The 17,727-nt window shown below is 32.9% G+C and overlaps 1 protein-coding gene across 6 annotated transcripts in view; it reads right to left on the bottom strand.

The window, feature by feature from the left end:
* LOC127710315 (uncharacterized) overlaps nt 1-17,727 on the bottom strand; it is a 644,133-nt gene that overhangs the window by 170,196 nt on the left and 456,210 nt on the right. The gene's annotated exons all lie outside the window — the stretch shown is intronic.

Below are 17,727 nucleotides of genomic sequence, written 5' to 3'. Positions count from 1 at the left end.
CCATCAAAGTGAAACAAAAATGATGAAGGACAAATGATAGACCTACTAACAGAAAGGCAATCAGGCAGAAAACATTTTACCACTTTTTTACTAGACATATACACATTACAATTTTTCTTTTTCATCTACCAACAACACATTGTCGTGGTTAGTGGGCTGCCCAGCTGATCAACCTGGCCCTGAAAACAGCCGTTGTGGAGTTTCGACTGTAAAGAAACAACAAAATAGTGAACAAACCAAAAACAACTCAGCAAAACCAAGATGGCGACCTATCAAAATGGCGTCTTCCACCTGTTCCTGACCAACTGCAGAACATATTTTAATGCTCACCAAACGCCTTCGGGCACCGAGCCGACCGTGCGAGGGATGTACATCCAGTCAAGGTCGTTAAACACTTTCAGTTAGTTAGTTTTAAACAAATAAGCTTAACTAATAAGTATTTCATTTGTACTAATAGGTCAGGTGCATTAATGTTAATAGTGGTCACTTCACCATGAAAATGAGGCTAACAGTCATACCTTCTAAAATTGAATCTGACCTATTTTCCGTGGATTCATCATTCATCGTCCGTTTTGCGTGCGTGTTCCGTTCATTTATCATGCATTCAACGTGTGTGCACTCATCGTTCATCATTTCGTGTGTTTTCCATTCAACGTGCGCTCAACGTTCATTCATTCTTATTCTTGTAGAGTGCGTTCAAAATTCATTCAGGGGCGGATCAAGTCATTTATAAAAGGGGGAGGGTTCCTAACTCAGGATAAAAGGAGGGGTCCTACTATATGTCCCCATTCAAATTCAACCCCCGGAACCCCCCTTCTGGATCCGCCACTGGTTCATTCATTCTTAATTGTGTAAAGTACGCTCAACGTTCATTCTTTCTTAATCGTGTAAAGTGCGCTCAACGTTCATTCATTCTTTATCGTGTAATGTGCACTCAACGTGTGTAAATTCTAAATCGGTTGATATTCATTCAGTCTTTAATTCATTTTGTAAGATTACTTTACAGTCTTGTATAACCACTTCTACTGATTAGAAAACATTTTTTTTAAATTGCCAGATACTCATTTTCTCACCTACATGTATATTTTGATGTTATAAAAATATATAAACTATTATGTATATTCTGATTCTTAACTTTATCTTTATCTAATTGCATTATATTTGCAACATCAAATATCAAATCTCTTGTTCTCGATTTTGTATAATAAACATTACTTAAGTCTATAATTGAGTCTGAAAATTAAACGCAACAGTGTTAGAATTAGATTTTTATGCTGACAAATGTTTGTCCCTCAACGGGATTTGAACTCACACCTTTGATACACTACATCACCAATCGCAATATATATATATATATATATATATATATATAAGTCTAAATTGAAAACAACGTTCAAACCTATGATTGCGTTGGATAAAAACCGCAATTTTTATACGTGTGCATGCAAAACAAATTTCTTAGTAGAGGGGTCTAAATACAGCACAAACAACATTTTCCAAAATACCAAATAAAGTGAAAAAGTATATTTTAACAAAACGCATTTGACTAGCAGGTCGAACAACTGATGTTCTTAATCCCTGCTGACTGCGATTGCAACGCAATCATAGGTTTGAACGTTCTTTTCAATTTAGACTTGTTTATATTTTTTCGTTTGTGCTTGTATTATATTTGCCTTCGGGTTTATATGATCCGTTCATCCTATTTTGACTCTTTCAAAATTCAAAGTCTATCCTTAATTGAGGTAAATTATATGCCAATATGGCCTTCCAAATACCGTTTCGATTCCTAACATCACCGAAGAAACATTTATTGTCGAAATCCGGATATGGTGTACAAATTTTTGCATTTGATTAATTAATAATAAAATCTATTTTGTTACATCTTGTGATCCGTTTATTTGGCAATCGTCAATGGCAGACAGCAGGGTTTAAGAATATCAGTTGTTCGACCTGCTAGTCTAATGCGTTTTGTTAAAATATACTTTTTATACTCATTTGGTCTTTTGGAAAATGTTGTTTGTGCTGTATTTAGACCCCTCCACCATGAAATTTGTTTTGCATGCACACGTATAAAAATTGCGGTTTTTATCCAACGCAATCATAGGTTTGAACATTGTTTTCAATTTAGACTTGTTTATATTTTTTCGTTTGGGCTTGTATTATATTTTCCTTCGTGTTTATATGATCCGTTCATCCTATTTTGACTCTTTCAAAATTCAAGAGTCTATCCTAAATTGAGGTAAATTATATGGCCTTCCAAACACCGTTTCGATTCCTAACATCACTGAAGAACATTAATTGTCGAAATCCGGATATGGTGTACAAATTTTCGCACCTCATGTTTGCGGTATACCATCTTTTCCGCAAGTTTACTGTTTTCTGTTTAGTAATAAATTAATAAAAAGATCTATTTTGTTACATCTTGTGATCCGTTTATTTAGCAATTGGCAATGGCAGTCAGCAGGGTTTAAGAACATCAGTTGTTGGACCTGCTAGTCAAATGCGTTTTGCTAAAATATACTTTTTCACTCATTTGGTCTTTTGAAAATGTTGCTTGTGCTGTATTTAGACCCCTCTACCATGAAAATTGTTTTACATGCACACGTATAAAAATTGCGATTTTTATCCAACGCAATCATAGGTTTGAACGTTGTTTTCAATTTAGACTTGATTATATTTTTTCGTTTGGGCTTGTATTATATTTGCCTTCTGGTTTATATGATCCGTTCATCCTATTTTGACTCTTTCAAAATTCAAGAGTCTATCCTAAATTGAGGTAAATTATATGGCCTTCCAAATACCGTTTCGATTCCTAACATCACTGAAGAGACATTACTTGTCGAAATCCGGATATGGTGTACAAATTTTTGCTTCTCATGTTTGCGGTATACCATCTTTTCCTCAAGTTAATTGTTTTCTGTTTAGTAATAAATTAATAATAAGATCTATTTTGTTACATCTTGTGATCCGTTTATTTGGCAATCGCAAATGGCAGTCAGCAGGGTTTAAGAACATCAGTTGTTGGACCTGCTAGTCAAATGCGATTTGTTAAAATATACTTTTTCACTCATTTGGTCTTTTGGAAAATGTTGTTTGTGCTTTATTTAGACCCCTCTACCGTGAAATTTGTTTTGCATGCACACGTATAAAAATTACGGTTTTTATCCAACGCATTCATAGGTTTGAACATTGTTTTCAATTTAGACTTGTTTATATTTTTTCGTTTGTGCTTGTATTATATTTGCCTTCGGGTTTATATGATCCGTTCATCCTATTTTGACTCTTTCAAAATTCAAAAGTCTATCCTAAATTGAGGTAAATTATATGGCCTTCCAAATACCATTTCGATTCCTAACATCACTGAAGAGACATTAGTTGTCGAAATCCGGATATGGTGTACAAATTTGTGCACCTCATGTTTGCGGTTTACCATCTTTTCCGCAAGTTTATTGTTTTCTGTTTAGTAATAAGTTATTAATGAGATCTATTTTGTTACATCTTGTGATCCGTTTATTGGGCAATCGCCAATGGCAGTCAGCAGGGTTTAAGAACATAAGTTGTTCGACCTGCTAGTCAAATGCGTTTTGTTAAAATATACTTTTTCACTCATTTGGTCTTTTGGAGATTGTTGTTTGAGCTGTATTTAGACCCCTCTACCATGAAATTTGTTTTGCATGCACACGTATAAAAATTGCGTTTTAATATATATATAAATATACAAGACTAAATTGAAAAAACATTCAAACCTATGATTGCGTTGGATAAAAACCGCAATTTTTATACGTGTGCATGTAACAAATTTCGTTGTAACAAAACTAATGACTGATGCAGTCAGACAGGGAATATCGCAGATGATAGAATTTGTGACAAACAAAAATATGTAATTGTTTTATTAGTATTTGGTAATTTGTTTATGTAGTGAGAAAGTGTGTATGTTTCTGTGAGAAAATGGGGAAAAAAGTTTTTTGCTGAATAATGATAATTATTTTGTGATGTTATTTGCTTGTCTTATTATCGCTGATAATTGACTTGATATCTAATACTTTGGATTTTATTTGCGCGGTGGAATGGAGACCAACCCTATGCGAACTATATATGTAGGACAATAAGACTGTACTGTACATACACTTAACTCTTTAATTTTTTCATTGTATTCTGTGTAAGCTTTTTATAATATTGAATGTATGAGCTGAATGGTAGATTAGAATGAGATAGAATATTAGTATATGGGCGATGTTTTTCTATAGAAAATGATATATGTATATATATATAAATATGAGTATACAAAAGTTGATAATCAGACAATTGTGTTCGTGACAAATATTTCACGCAATATAGCTAATGTTTCAAATATGATTCATTTCAGACAAAGGATAATATCTGATGACAATGTTTTCATTTTTGTGTAATTGAAACTATGATATGTATATACAAATTTTGAATATAATAAAGATAAAAAAAAAAAGCGCGTCCGTCATAGTGCAAGGCGATTTGGTGCCACGATATCTCAGTAGCATGAGTTCGAATCCCGGCGAGGGAAGAACAAAAAATTTGCAAAAGCAAATTTACAGATCTAACATTGTTGGGCTGCTGTTTAGACGAACTATATATATATATATATATATATATATATATATATATATTATATACAAGTCTAAATTGAAAACAACGTTCAAACCTATGGTTGCGTTGGATAAAAACCGCAATTTTTATACGTGTGCATGCAAAACAAATTTCTTGTTAGAGGGGTCTAAATACAGCACAAACAACATTTTCCAAAAGACCAAAAAAGTGAAAAGTATATTTTAACAAAACGCATTTGACTAACAGGTCGAACAACAAATGTTCTTAAACCCTGCTGACTGCCATTGGCGATTGCCAAATAAACGGATCACAAGGTGTAATAAATGGATCTTAACTATAAATTCAATACCAAACAGAAAACAATAAACTTGCGGCAAAGATGGTATACCGCAAACAAAGGTGCAAAGATTTTTTGTAAACCATATCCGGATTTCGACAATTAATGTCTCTTCAGTGATGTTAGGAATCGAAACGGTTATTGGAAGGCCACATAATTTACCTCAATTTAGGATAGACTCTTGAATATATATATATAGGACATCTTATTAATAACGTTCAACTTGGGTCATTTCTCCAATTTGAACTATGCTAGATTATTCTTCGCTTATTTGGCAAATTCGTATTCTACTTAGATATTTTCAATCATTTAGGTTTTGATAAATATCATAACAGATATCATATTTGTGTCAAGAATATACAATATACAAGGTTGTCGGGTAAATGTGGATTGCGGATTAAGAAAATGGATGTCAAACTTTAATTAACAGACTGAGGCGAATTTAACACGGATATATGTATTTTCTCTTCAACAATATTTCTATTCTCTGTTCTTTATTTCATTTAAACTAAACTAAATACGTTTTGTGACAAGTAAACAAAATAAACATCAGATGTATTTGAAGGCATTTTGTAGATAAACAAATGTTTATAAGATCAGGTAAATATATCAAGTATTCCTAAAGAACAATTTTAATATAGGAACTTTTTTTACTTGAAATTGTGTTTACGGGTTTAACATACAGTTATTTATTTTCTGATAAAATAGTTAAATTTAGGGAATTATCATAATAATTCTTTATTTTTTTGAAAATAAACATTTAACACTTTCTCATGATTGCAAATCCGACAAACCGTTTTTAAGGTATGTCTAAGGGATTATGTTATATAGATACAATGGATAAGCATGGATTCTTGAAAAAGAAACCATGAGCCCGGAGGGCGAATGGTTTGTTTTTCATGAATCTACGCTTATCCATTGTATCTATAACTTAAACTATTGTGTTAATTTCTTTTCAAGATTAAAAGCCTTAAAGCTTTTCTTAATTGGAAGGTATTGTAAGTGAGTTTAAATAACCATGTTATCGTGTCAAACGATGCATTGATAATTCGCAGATCACAATTAATTGGTTAACAAAATACAAATATAACACTTCTACCTTTAAAGATCTTTATATTATCAGGCATCTGAATATTATCTGTTTTTACAAAATAAGACATATTCGAACTTATTTCTGATAAAAATGAGAATGGAAATGGGGAATGTGTCAAAGAGACAACAACCCGACCAAAGAGCATATATACAGTATATATAATAAGTATGTTACCGAAATTTCTAGCACTCTAGGCACATCACGATTTTCTAGCATAGGAATTTGCGAACAAATATTTTTAAAATTATGTAGTAAAACAGATGAAATCATACTATATTTATACAACAAAAATTGACAAATAGAATGTAATCATTTTTGTTTCAAACATGTGAAATAGCCAATAATAATCCAAAAAATAAACTGTAAAACACGCTATTATTACAAAAATATCCACTATAACATGCAAAATTAGAAAAAAAAACAGAATTGGGACAACAGTGTTAATACAGGGATTCGAACCTAAACCGACAAATCCCTATCTTTTAACTCGTTGATTTTAAGCATGCTAACCTCGCGGCTACCAACTTATACTATACGACTGCCCATTATGTATATATAAAGGTATAACCCCTGTGTGTCCGATGTTCATTTATATATATAAAATAGACATCTAAGTTGTAACCCATTGGTAGCCGAGAGGTTTCGTCGATGTGTTGATGTCAGTCATTCATAACAGATTTCAAGGAAGGGTTCGATTCCCAGTTAAGGCATGTACAAATTACAAAAATTAAAGGTAAGTTTTTAAATTAATTCCATTAGTGAACAGAAATCAGTAAATTAGCCAATTCAAACTGAATGAAAATAGACACACAAAGGAAACAATTGAATATAATTTGGTGAGTCCATTTCAGCGGCAGATTTAGGAAGCGTTGATTCTAGAAAAAGAATCCTAGGTAAATGAATAGGCTGACGTCACCACAATGGTTTAATTATGAAAAACTAATTTACATTAGAAGTTTGTTAACCCTCTAGGATTATTAAAAAATAACGGATTTTTTTTAACCATGAGAGTATTTTTTGTTCCGTTACTGAGGATATTTTTGTCCTTTACGAACCCATAGGAGAAATTTGACTCCCAATAGGATTTATTTTGTCTCATAAAAAACGGTAGTTTTAAACCGATAGATTTTTTTTTCATTTTTATCGGATATAATAGTTATTTTGATGAATACAAATAATTCATTGAGGTTGCGTATGCATCTATCAAGATAAAAAAAAATCCCGTGCAGCAATTTGGTCTAGTAATACGCGCACTGTCATCGCAAAACGCTCTCTTCCTGAAAATTCAAGTCATATTATGAATAAGATTGAATATTGTTTGCTTACTGCAAAGTGCTGTGTATTATTTGCAAATTCAAAACGATAATCGTCAAACTTTATGTTATGCAATTAAATCCACAATGACACGGAGTCCACATTATATCATAATGAATGTTCTACCCCTAATAATGCATCTAATAATTGCCACTGTTGACGTTAAACAACAAACTATTAATTCATTCATCTTATCCTAAGGTTTGTGATAATTTGTATATCAACTACATGAAACAATTGCAGATTTACACTATAATAGTTAGGAGGCCGAAATTATTGCACACACAAACCACTCATTCACATCCCTGCGCCACGATCCCCTCACAAAACAACACTTTATAAATTTCATGCATCCCGGTTCGTAACGCTTTTCTGGATTTACTTTCACCAGGAACGGTCAAAACTGAATATTTGAAAGCCAAAGAATGTATAAAAAAGAATGGAGTGAAGAGCTAGATGGACAATAAAGGACCTACATATTCGCCACATTCTTTATGTGCCTGTCAACAGTCAGGAGCATGTAGTTCAGTGGTTGCCTTACTTGAAGTCTGTTATATATATATGTTTGTTTTTTTGTAAATTGCTTTCTTATAAATTAGGCTGTTAGTTTTCTCAATTGAATGATTCATATCTTTCATGTCGGGGCCTTTTATAGCCGACTTTACGTATATGGTATGTATTTTTTTCATTATTGAAAGTAGTACGGTTGTCTATATATAATTGCTTTCATCCTCTTCATTTGAACTTTCTTGAATAGTTGTCTCATTGGCAATCATACCACATCTCCTTATTTTTACATAAGAGCTAAATCCATATAAGGTAAACTTAGCCTGAGGGAGCTGAAACCTTCGTGTTTTAATATTTTTTTCTTAATTTATAAACTGAAACGTTTGTTATAAATCATGTTAGTACCGATGTATTGACTACTGAACTGATGATACCCTCGGTAAAAATCATTTTACAGGTAAATATTATTAAGGTCAATTGCAAAAGTGATGAGAATAATAACATACTTATTAAAATTCATGCTATTAAATTTCAATGCTAAAAGAGAGAGTTTTCTATAAAAAAAAGACTGCATGTAATAGAAATAAAACGATTAATTATTTTACACTTTAAATTTCGTTTCTTGAAAATTCGTCCACAGACATTGATTTTTGATATTGAATATGTCATTGATTTAAATAGTTCCGTTTTAGTGATATGCAATTATTTAGGAACCGTTAGGTTCGGTTTTTATCTTTCCAATTAAAAACCCATGTCTTAAACTCCTGGTTACGCTTGACTGCAGAGATAACACGTATTCGTTGATAAAAAGACTTACCGGCAACATCGGCGCGTGCCAACTAATTAAACCGGACACTTCGGAATATTCCGGAGTCGACGTGGATCCCGGTTCCCTCACTCCGGAATATTCCGTACCACTCCGGAATATTCCGGAGTCGACCTGAATCCCGGTTCCCTCACTCCGGAATATTCCGGAGTCACCTTGGATCCGGACTCCGACCACTCCAGAATATTCCGGAGTCATTTACTATGTCCATAATTAAAATTTCCGTCCACTCCGGAATATTCCGGAGTACCTGTTTATGACCCTTTTATGTTACATAAGAACGTTGAAATCAAAATGAATGACGAAATTCGTTAAAATCACTGAATGAAGTCACAAATTTCTAGATATTAAATATGCATCCAATACCCAGGATTAATAAGAGGAGGTTTGTTCGTGCGTGACTTATATATGAAGTAGCTACATGAGATGAGAAGAATTTGAAGGAACAATTCAAGTCAAAAATTGTTAAAAAAAAAAGAAAAAAAGAAAAAGAAAAAAAGAAGAGATAGATGACTATTCGACTTGCCGTGCATTAAATATACTGTTTAGTATGGAATGCAAATTCGAGTACTCTTTCTGGAATTTGTATACTTCAAATGCCTTTAACATTATAGGAAGCTCTTCTTTCGCTTTATATTTCACTTTCAATAAAAATATTTTCTGTTTTCATGGAAATATAGGGTACTTTAGAAATGAAACTCGAAACATCAGCTTGATCTTAAACGACTCTTGAGATCCAAATTTACATTTTGTGGGTGTTGTTTGCTTTGTTTTCGATAATATCTTTTAAAAATGATATATGTACTCACTGTGAAGCATCACCACCAGATAAAGGTACCCCCAAAGTGGTGAAAAGCAACAAAAAAAAATATCTACCCACCGTACAGTAAAAAACCATTCGACGTTCAATTTATCCGCTTCATTTACATGAATTTCTCCGTGGAAACAAAAGTTTATTTCGAAATACAGAGTTGTTCGTTATATATGATATAACTTTGTTCTACTAAAACGTAAAATAAATAGTTGAAGGATAAATTTGGTTGTAAGAAGGTTGAACTCGTCACATACTTCTTGAACAGGCACCACTATGTCCGATGTCCGATTCTAACGATTTCAGCCTTAAATAGTAGCTAGATTATCGGGAATCAGTATAACAAAACTTTGAATGTCAGCAAAGGGTAGAATATAATGAAAATAAGAATAATTTTACCTTACCTGACTTAACAATCGGGTGTACCTATATCCGGTGGTGAAGCTTCACAGTTTCACTTGTTACTTTAAATCGCAAAATACTTCTAATTCCGGTTTTGCTTTAAAAAATTAAATGGCTGTCTTTTGAATGTAGCAGAGAAGCGAAAGATACCAAAGGGACATTCAAACTCATAAGTCGAAAATAAACTAACAACACCATGGATAAGATAGAAAAAGACCGACAGACAAAAAGTAGTACACAAAACACATCATGGAAAACTAAAGACATAGCAACACGAACCCACCAAAAACTGGGGGGCCGTATAGGTCCGCTTCGAAAGAGTTAAAAAAAAACATCTAAATTTTACTCTTTGTCGAAGGCCATGCAGCGCCCCACAGTTGCTTACATTTAAGTCATTTGATTTTTAGAAGAAAGTTGTCTCATTGGCAATCATTCAACATCTTACATAGAATATGACAAAGTTTAAACTATTTTTAGATTTGAGGTAAAAAATTTACACCATCTGAAATAAAAAAAGGTATTCACAAAAAATGCTGACATTTACGGAAGCGTATAAGCGCCACACAAACTTTTCTTTTTAATATTTCTTCTTATGTTTGCGTAAACACAAACCTTTGCGAGATAACGCAAATTTTTACGTGATAACGCAAACTTTTGCGATATAGCACAAACCTGTACAAGATCACGCAAAACTTTGCGATTTAACACAAGCCTTTGCGAGATAACGCAAACTTTTGCGTTATAAAGTTAACCTTTGCGAGATAATACAACCTATATTTTGCAAACATAGGGAAAAATAAAAAAAAGTGTGTGGCGCTGAAACTCTTCCGTAGACATTCCTGAATTAAAAGTGTTTCTAACTTTTTAATTGTCCACGTCTTATATTGTTTAAAGAAGAACAAACACGTAGTTGTATAACATATGAAAAACCCGTCACCGAAACTTTTCAGGAAAGTGTTTCTTATGTTTAAAAGGTAATTCTAAAAACATCATCCCGAAATAGTAAGATACTATTTATAGAATGTAGTTTTTGATTGTGTATGCTTCTTTATTAACATCAGATGGTTATTAATATGTCTTAGTATCTATAGTTATATTGCTTTAATGGGAATCAATTTTAAAAAATATAAACCTTATTTTTGTAAATTTTTATGTTTGCAACTTAAAATATATTTCAAATATTATCTTTGGGAACTTGTATATTTTGCAAAGATTCAGATTCATCATTTCAAAGATTTTTAAAGTCTCACCTCGTGTTATACATATAATACACAATTATCATAATACATACATTGTTTAAAACAGAATTTGATAAGTTTAAATACAAATGTTATTCTGTAAAGAATTATGAGAGACTGTAGAAATTTAATTCAATTAAAACTATATATTCATCATGCATTTCAATTCTATAACATTACTATCAATCAAGCATATAAAAAAACTATTTCTTTTACTTAGAATATTAAAACAGATCTTGGCAACCATACCATAATGCTCGGTATTTTTATTATATCAAAATTCTGTCTTTGGAAATTCATAGTTTTACCATAACAACTAGTTGCTATAGCAAAATTATGAATTGACAAAGATAAAATTTAAATATTATAAAATTTGATAGCATATCTTAAAGCCCATTCTTCATATTTTTCTGTGGCATGATTGTAAAGAAAATAAGATTGTGAAGTGACTTTACCATTGACTTGTATTTGTCTTATAATTTCAAAACAATTAACTGATTAATTATGACTTTTTGTTTTTGACTTTTTTACCTTTCATCTTTGTGACTTTCTATCTGACCTATCACTGTCTGTCCCGGCGCCTTACGTTTGCTCGAGAGCAATTTCCACGTTGGTGCGAGCAATTTTCCACCTTTGCGCGACACAATGCTAAAACGCGTTTGTGCGAAATTAACGTGTTGAAAAGTTACTACGATTGCGCGTATAATTAAAATTTTAAAAAAGTAACTAAAAATTCGTCAATTGAAATAGGAAAATGTTTAGCGTGATTGTCAGTTCTTCCAGCAAGGCTGAGCAGAGAAAGTTGATAGCAGTTGCGCAGATTATATGATGGAAGATGTTACTCAAAATGAAAGCCGAAAAAACAATTTGCCAACTGCTTAATTGAAAATTTCGTCACCAGTGCGTCTATAACAAGAATATGGACGACTGTTCATAATGAAAGCACAAAACGTACCGTTTTATTTTTGAATATGGTTTATAAAACTTAGAATGTTCTTTTCGCATTGTATTTAATTTAAAACTGTACCTTAAAATATTTAGTGGACAATCATTTTCTATTGAGGGGGCGGGGGGGGGGGGGGGGGGGGGGCAGGAGGACTTGATTGGTATTGAATTAGTTAGTAGTGTTCATTTTTATCTGTTGCTTCGCATGTTCATTATTTTTTTCCCACGGCTTCGTGTTGCATAATATTCATTTTTAATCCATTCTTTGGCAAAATTATTATTGTGTTCAGTTCTTTCTAGGCCATGTTATTCATTTTCAAGATCCTCCTCCTCCTGTCACACACCCCAAAAAATCGTAATTATGGTTATCCTCTTATGTAAACGAATATAGACTTCTTTGATTATATAAATTGTTTATCAATTTCATAAATTTTCAACAAAAGTTCCATGAAGTTCAAGTTATTCTCTGGATAAAGACACAAATAAAAACCCAGGTAATATACTTTTTTGATAGTTAATTCGAGCAAAGAATATACCATTTGTTCCCGCAAACGTAATACCTGTCAAAATTCAAATTCGCGCAAACGTAGGAGCCCGTCTGACCGTATATTCGACATAGGTAAACGTTAAAAATGGTCACAGAAAAAAAGTCACAACTGTGTTAGGAAAAAGGAACAAATTTGATTAATGTAGGAAAAATGTCACAAATCTGATACACAAAAAAATGTAGTCAAAACGATTTATATGTAAAAATTGTAAATTCTATGTCTCTGTAATAAAGCAAAACGTCACAGGACAATTAATTGAAATACACTGACAATTTGTGTCATATATACATTAATATGTTTGGACAGCGTAATACAATTTTTCAGCATAGTAAATGAGCAGAAAATTGAAGAAAAAAAATAAATTGCATTTTATCATAAGTTTTAAGAATCTTATGCTTTATATACTACATATAGTTGTAATTAAAACCCTTTTGTTTCTCTGAATGAACTAATAAAGTGAGAAAGGAGGGATGTACTATTTCAATGTTTGTGATTGATTGATTGGTTGATTGGTGTTTAACGCAATTTTCAACACTATTGTGCTATTTCGTGGCGTTCAGTTTTTATTGGGGGAGGGAGCCGGAGTTACTGGAATACCAGTTTCATTTTGCGTCTTGTGAAACATAGCATATAAATTTGAAAAAGCATAGTTTTGTTGCGTCATTGAAAAAATCAAAATTAATGTAATCATAGCAAAATACTAGTATTAATTTGAGACTGCTTGTTTAATGGCCAGTGACAAACATTTCAGACATATTCAGAACGATTTTAAATATATGTTTAATCTAACTCATTCTAGTTTGTATTTGATTGGTGTTTCTTTTGCGTCCCTTCTGGGACTAATTACATTTATATATTGGTCATAGGTTTAGTGGCAAATATTGCATGTATGTTTAGGACGAGTAATAGGTAAATGGGGTAACTGTCTGTGTACTCTTCTACAGTCAAACCTTGCCAAAAAGTTAGTAATTTTAAATAAAAAATTGTAGTTAATTTCTCTGATCATGGTTTGAGGACTGGGACTAAAACCGTTATTTATATATTAAACAATCCAAGAGAAGGGAAACTTCCCAAAAAATCAATAATATTCATTACCTTCTAAAGATAAACGATCAGAGTATATCGTGTTACATTGAGTGCATTTCTTTCTAACCTAAATTTTGTAAACGTTGTGTGGCGTTTGTTATCGTTTGCAAAACGCTACAAAAGTAGAAACAAATACATCGTTTAATCAGTGTTTACTGACCCTGTTTTGAACTTCCAATAATGCATGCACATGTTGTTGGTAAACAGACTTATTACGCGGCTATAATTAAATGCGGTTCCTTCAACCAACATAGTAATAAATCTCAAGACTTTACACCGTTTTTTCTATTTCATATGTATGAAAGTTTGTTTCGGGATTTTTTTCTTAGACTGTTAAAGCATTGGTCCCTTTTCAAAAGTCTCCCAACTATTGCCTTGATTTAGCAAGTTATTCTTTTATATTTTTGTTATATGATAGGCACTAGGGCGAAGATTTCACTGCATTGTTTGCCTTTTTGCAGATTGTTCCAATGTTTTCTTATAATTTTACTTAAATTCAAGGTTGAAGTTCGAAACAAATGTAGCGTTCGTACTAACAAACGATGAACGACAAACTGTAGATGCACTTTTAGCGAGTGCATAGTTTGTCAAAGTTTATGTAAACTTTGCAAACGTATGTTAGAAACAAATGATCAAAACATGTGCGCGCTTAGCCGTTTGCATCGTTTGTGTTAGAAAGAAATGCACTCATTACATGATCATTCACCTGTATATGTTAATAGTACAATAACCGGAAATGTCAAGTCTTCCTGGCTAGACTCAAGCTAGCAGCCACTCGCTAGCAGCCACTCCGCTAGCAGCCAGTTTTCAGATATGTCTATAAACCCAAAAGTTGCATAAGACTCAAATGTTTTTTTATACTATATATAACGTTTTTTAATTTAACAATCGAAGACACCATGCATGAGTTTAAGGGGTGGATCCAGGATTTTTGAAGGGGAAAAGGGGGGGGGGGGTGGCTAATTGCCGAAAACATATACGTATATCGCTGATAGGAGGATTGCAAAAAAAATGTTGAACGATTTTATCTGCCGAAAAAAAGAAGATATTTTTCCGGTTAAAGGGGAGGGTGTCGTACACCAACCACGCTTTATCTGAATCCTCCACTGAATTTTACATTTTCATTTTTTGTTCAAGAATTAAAAGACATTTGTATATTTTATTAGCACACCGCGCTGCACGTTGAAAGGGTGAGAAATGAATTTAAAAAAAATATAGAACACTACAAGAGTGGAGAAATAAGGAATTTCTTTTTTAAAACACAATGTGAAGCAGCATTTTTCTTTAACAATTTAACCCTAAAAAGCACGGAAATGTGGAATAAAGTTTTTGTTATAAATCTTTAAAAAATATGATTTACCTCCCTTTAAAAATTATTACTTTAGAATAATTGAAATAGTAAGTCTTCTTTGATGCGTAAAACAACAAATACTTGTATCATAAGGTGTCAAGCATTTATCTATTTACAATTAATGATCATGTAACAAACAATTGCAGAAATTATATATAATTAAGCTATTTTCAGTTTCATTTTATGCCCATTTCATGAGATTCATTATGATTATTCATGAACTTCGAACAACAATAGTGGGGAAGGGGGACGGGGTAGCCGCCTGTGCGAGGGCTGTATTGCTAGTGAAGGCTGTTGAAAACTCATCATTGTTGCACGGTAAGAAATTTTTTCAAAGATAAAGATTAAAATACAATAACAGCAAACCAAGAATAGCTGAGATATTCAATACAAATGTTACAGAAAAAATATAAATATATCCCATTAAGCTTTAACATTGACAAATATGATGAAAAAAAGGAAGGGACTACTATACTAGTCAACAAAAGAAACGATACAAGGCAATGTATTTTCCATATATCATCAAATTAAATACACTGTACCAAAGTAAATAACTGCCCTATTCGTCTAATTTTTACAGAGTGTTATTTTTCTCATCAAAACCAAAGCAAAAACGCGAAAAAAATTTCTAAAATTTTTGTTATTTCAAAAATCGTATTTTCACCCAAAAATTCAAAAATCGGTGTTAGAACTTTAAACTGTTAAACTTAAACATGGTCTGCTTAAAATTTTGAATGCCTTTGCAGATATTTGAATACTTAATTATCATCTTCGAAATTAAGTGCCGACTTTTCTGCAAAATAAATTTGACCCCTGTGTTCAATAACTTGGTATTTTGTAACTTTCTAATGTGGTCATATTCTTTTAATCATATGCATTTGCTTTGTAAATGAATGTTTTTCATATGATAATTTAAAAGATTTTCCTATTTATTATATTTTATGATAAATTTTAGTTCAAACTTGTGTATCGTTTCTTTTGTTGACTAGTATAATTATTTTTAATTCGGTTGGGGGAATTTTAACTAGTTAGAACTGATAATAAGTAATGAAATGAATAAGCTAACCAAGACGAAGTGGTAACTGAACATAACCTATCATGTCGAAAACAGGATGAAATGAATATTCTACCCAAAATAAAGAATTGTTGTGAACGAAATCGAAAGTAAATTTTCGACGGCTTTGCCGGCCCCCAAAAATGAGCCTGCATAGAAACCGGTAAACATGAATGACTATTGTGAAGCTAACCGGCGATAACAGTCGGCCGCTTACTATTCACTAGGGCAACCAGCAATAATATTCATGAGATGACCTGGGTTCGATGAAGTGTTGTAAGAAAATTTAAATTATAAGGATAAAATAATGTTTGCTGATTATATTTGATATTGCTACAAATAACAATAAATTCTTAACTCAACGGGTGTCTTCTTCGAGGTCTGCGTTTACTTAATCAATTATAAAAAGGGGAACGCTTACGTAAACCGATAGTTTACAAATATTTTTCGGTAAATTATAAAAAATGCCAATTGAAACATCAATGAATAGCCTTTTATATTTAAACATTAAGCTGAACCAAAAATACAATCTACAGATGCTTCTTAGTAAAGACACATTCCATATAAGATTACAAAATGGTTCTTATTAAATTCTCTAACATGCCGACGTGATTTTTTACTGGTTTTAAATCACTTTCAGAATTATACAGTTCTCATATTATATACAATTTTTTTCAACCATATTTAACAGTTCAGACTAAAGATAAAACCAATTACCCCCACCCTATGCTGACAAAGTCGTACGGGTTTACGGCATATGTACCATGAGACAGTTAGCGGTAACATCTGCTACCATGACCAACGTGAATAATCTATAGGTTTGTACAGCCGGCAATAGTTCAGTTGGACAATGTGCATCAGAATATCAGGACCCCCCCCCCTCCCCCCCCTCCCCCCCCCCCCAAAAAAAAAACAAAACAAAACAAACCTGTTGACAAACTCGTACGGGTCTAGGCATAAATGATAATGGCCATTTTAGAGGCAATGTCATCTTCTTCTACCTCTTGTATCATGGCCAACGTGACGACTCTCTTACTTTGGCAAAACGGCATTAATTAAGTCGGACTATGTGACATACAAGGAAAGCAGGACCCACACAAGCTGAAAATCTCGTACGGGTCTAGACATAAACGCTATGGGCCATTTTAGAGGCAATGTCTTCTTCTACCTCTTGTATTATGGCCAACGTGACGTATCTCTTAGTTTGGCCAGCCGGCAATACTTAAGTCGAACTACGTGACATACTAGGATACCAGGACCCCGACAAGCTGAAAATCTCGTACGGGTCTAGACATGATAAACGCCATGAGCCATTTTAGAGGCAATATTTTCTTCTACCTCTTGTATTTTGGCCAACGTGACGTATCTCTTAGTTTGGCCAGCCGGCAATACTTAAGTCGAACTACGTGACAAACTAGGATACCAGGACCCAGACAAGCTGAAAATCTCGTACGGGTCTAGGCATAAGTCTTATGGGTCATTTTAGAGGCATTGGTTTCTTTTACCGCTGGTATCATTGCCAACGTGATGAATCTCTTAGTTTGATCAACCGGCAATAGCCGGACTATGTGACAAACCAGGTACCCCCAACCCTATGCTTAAAGCTCGTACGGGTCTAGAGCATCAGTGCT

Source organism: Mytilus californianus, unplaced genomic scaffold, assembly GCF_021869535.1.
Source record: "Mytilus californianus isolate M0D057914Y unplaced genomic scaffold, xbMytCali1.0.p SCAF_70, whole genome shotgun sequence".
NCBI lineage: Eukaryota > Metazoa > Mollusca > Bivalvia > Mytilida > Mytilidae > Mytilus > Mytilus californianus.
The sequence above is the reverse complement of the archived record's forward strand: the minus strand, read 5'-3'. Positions and strand labels throughout refer to the sequence as shown.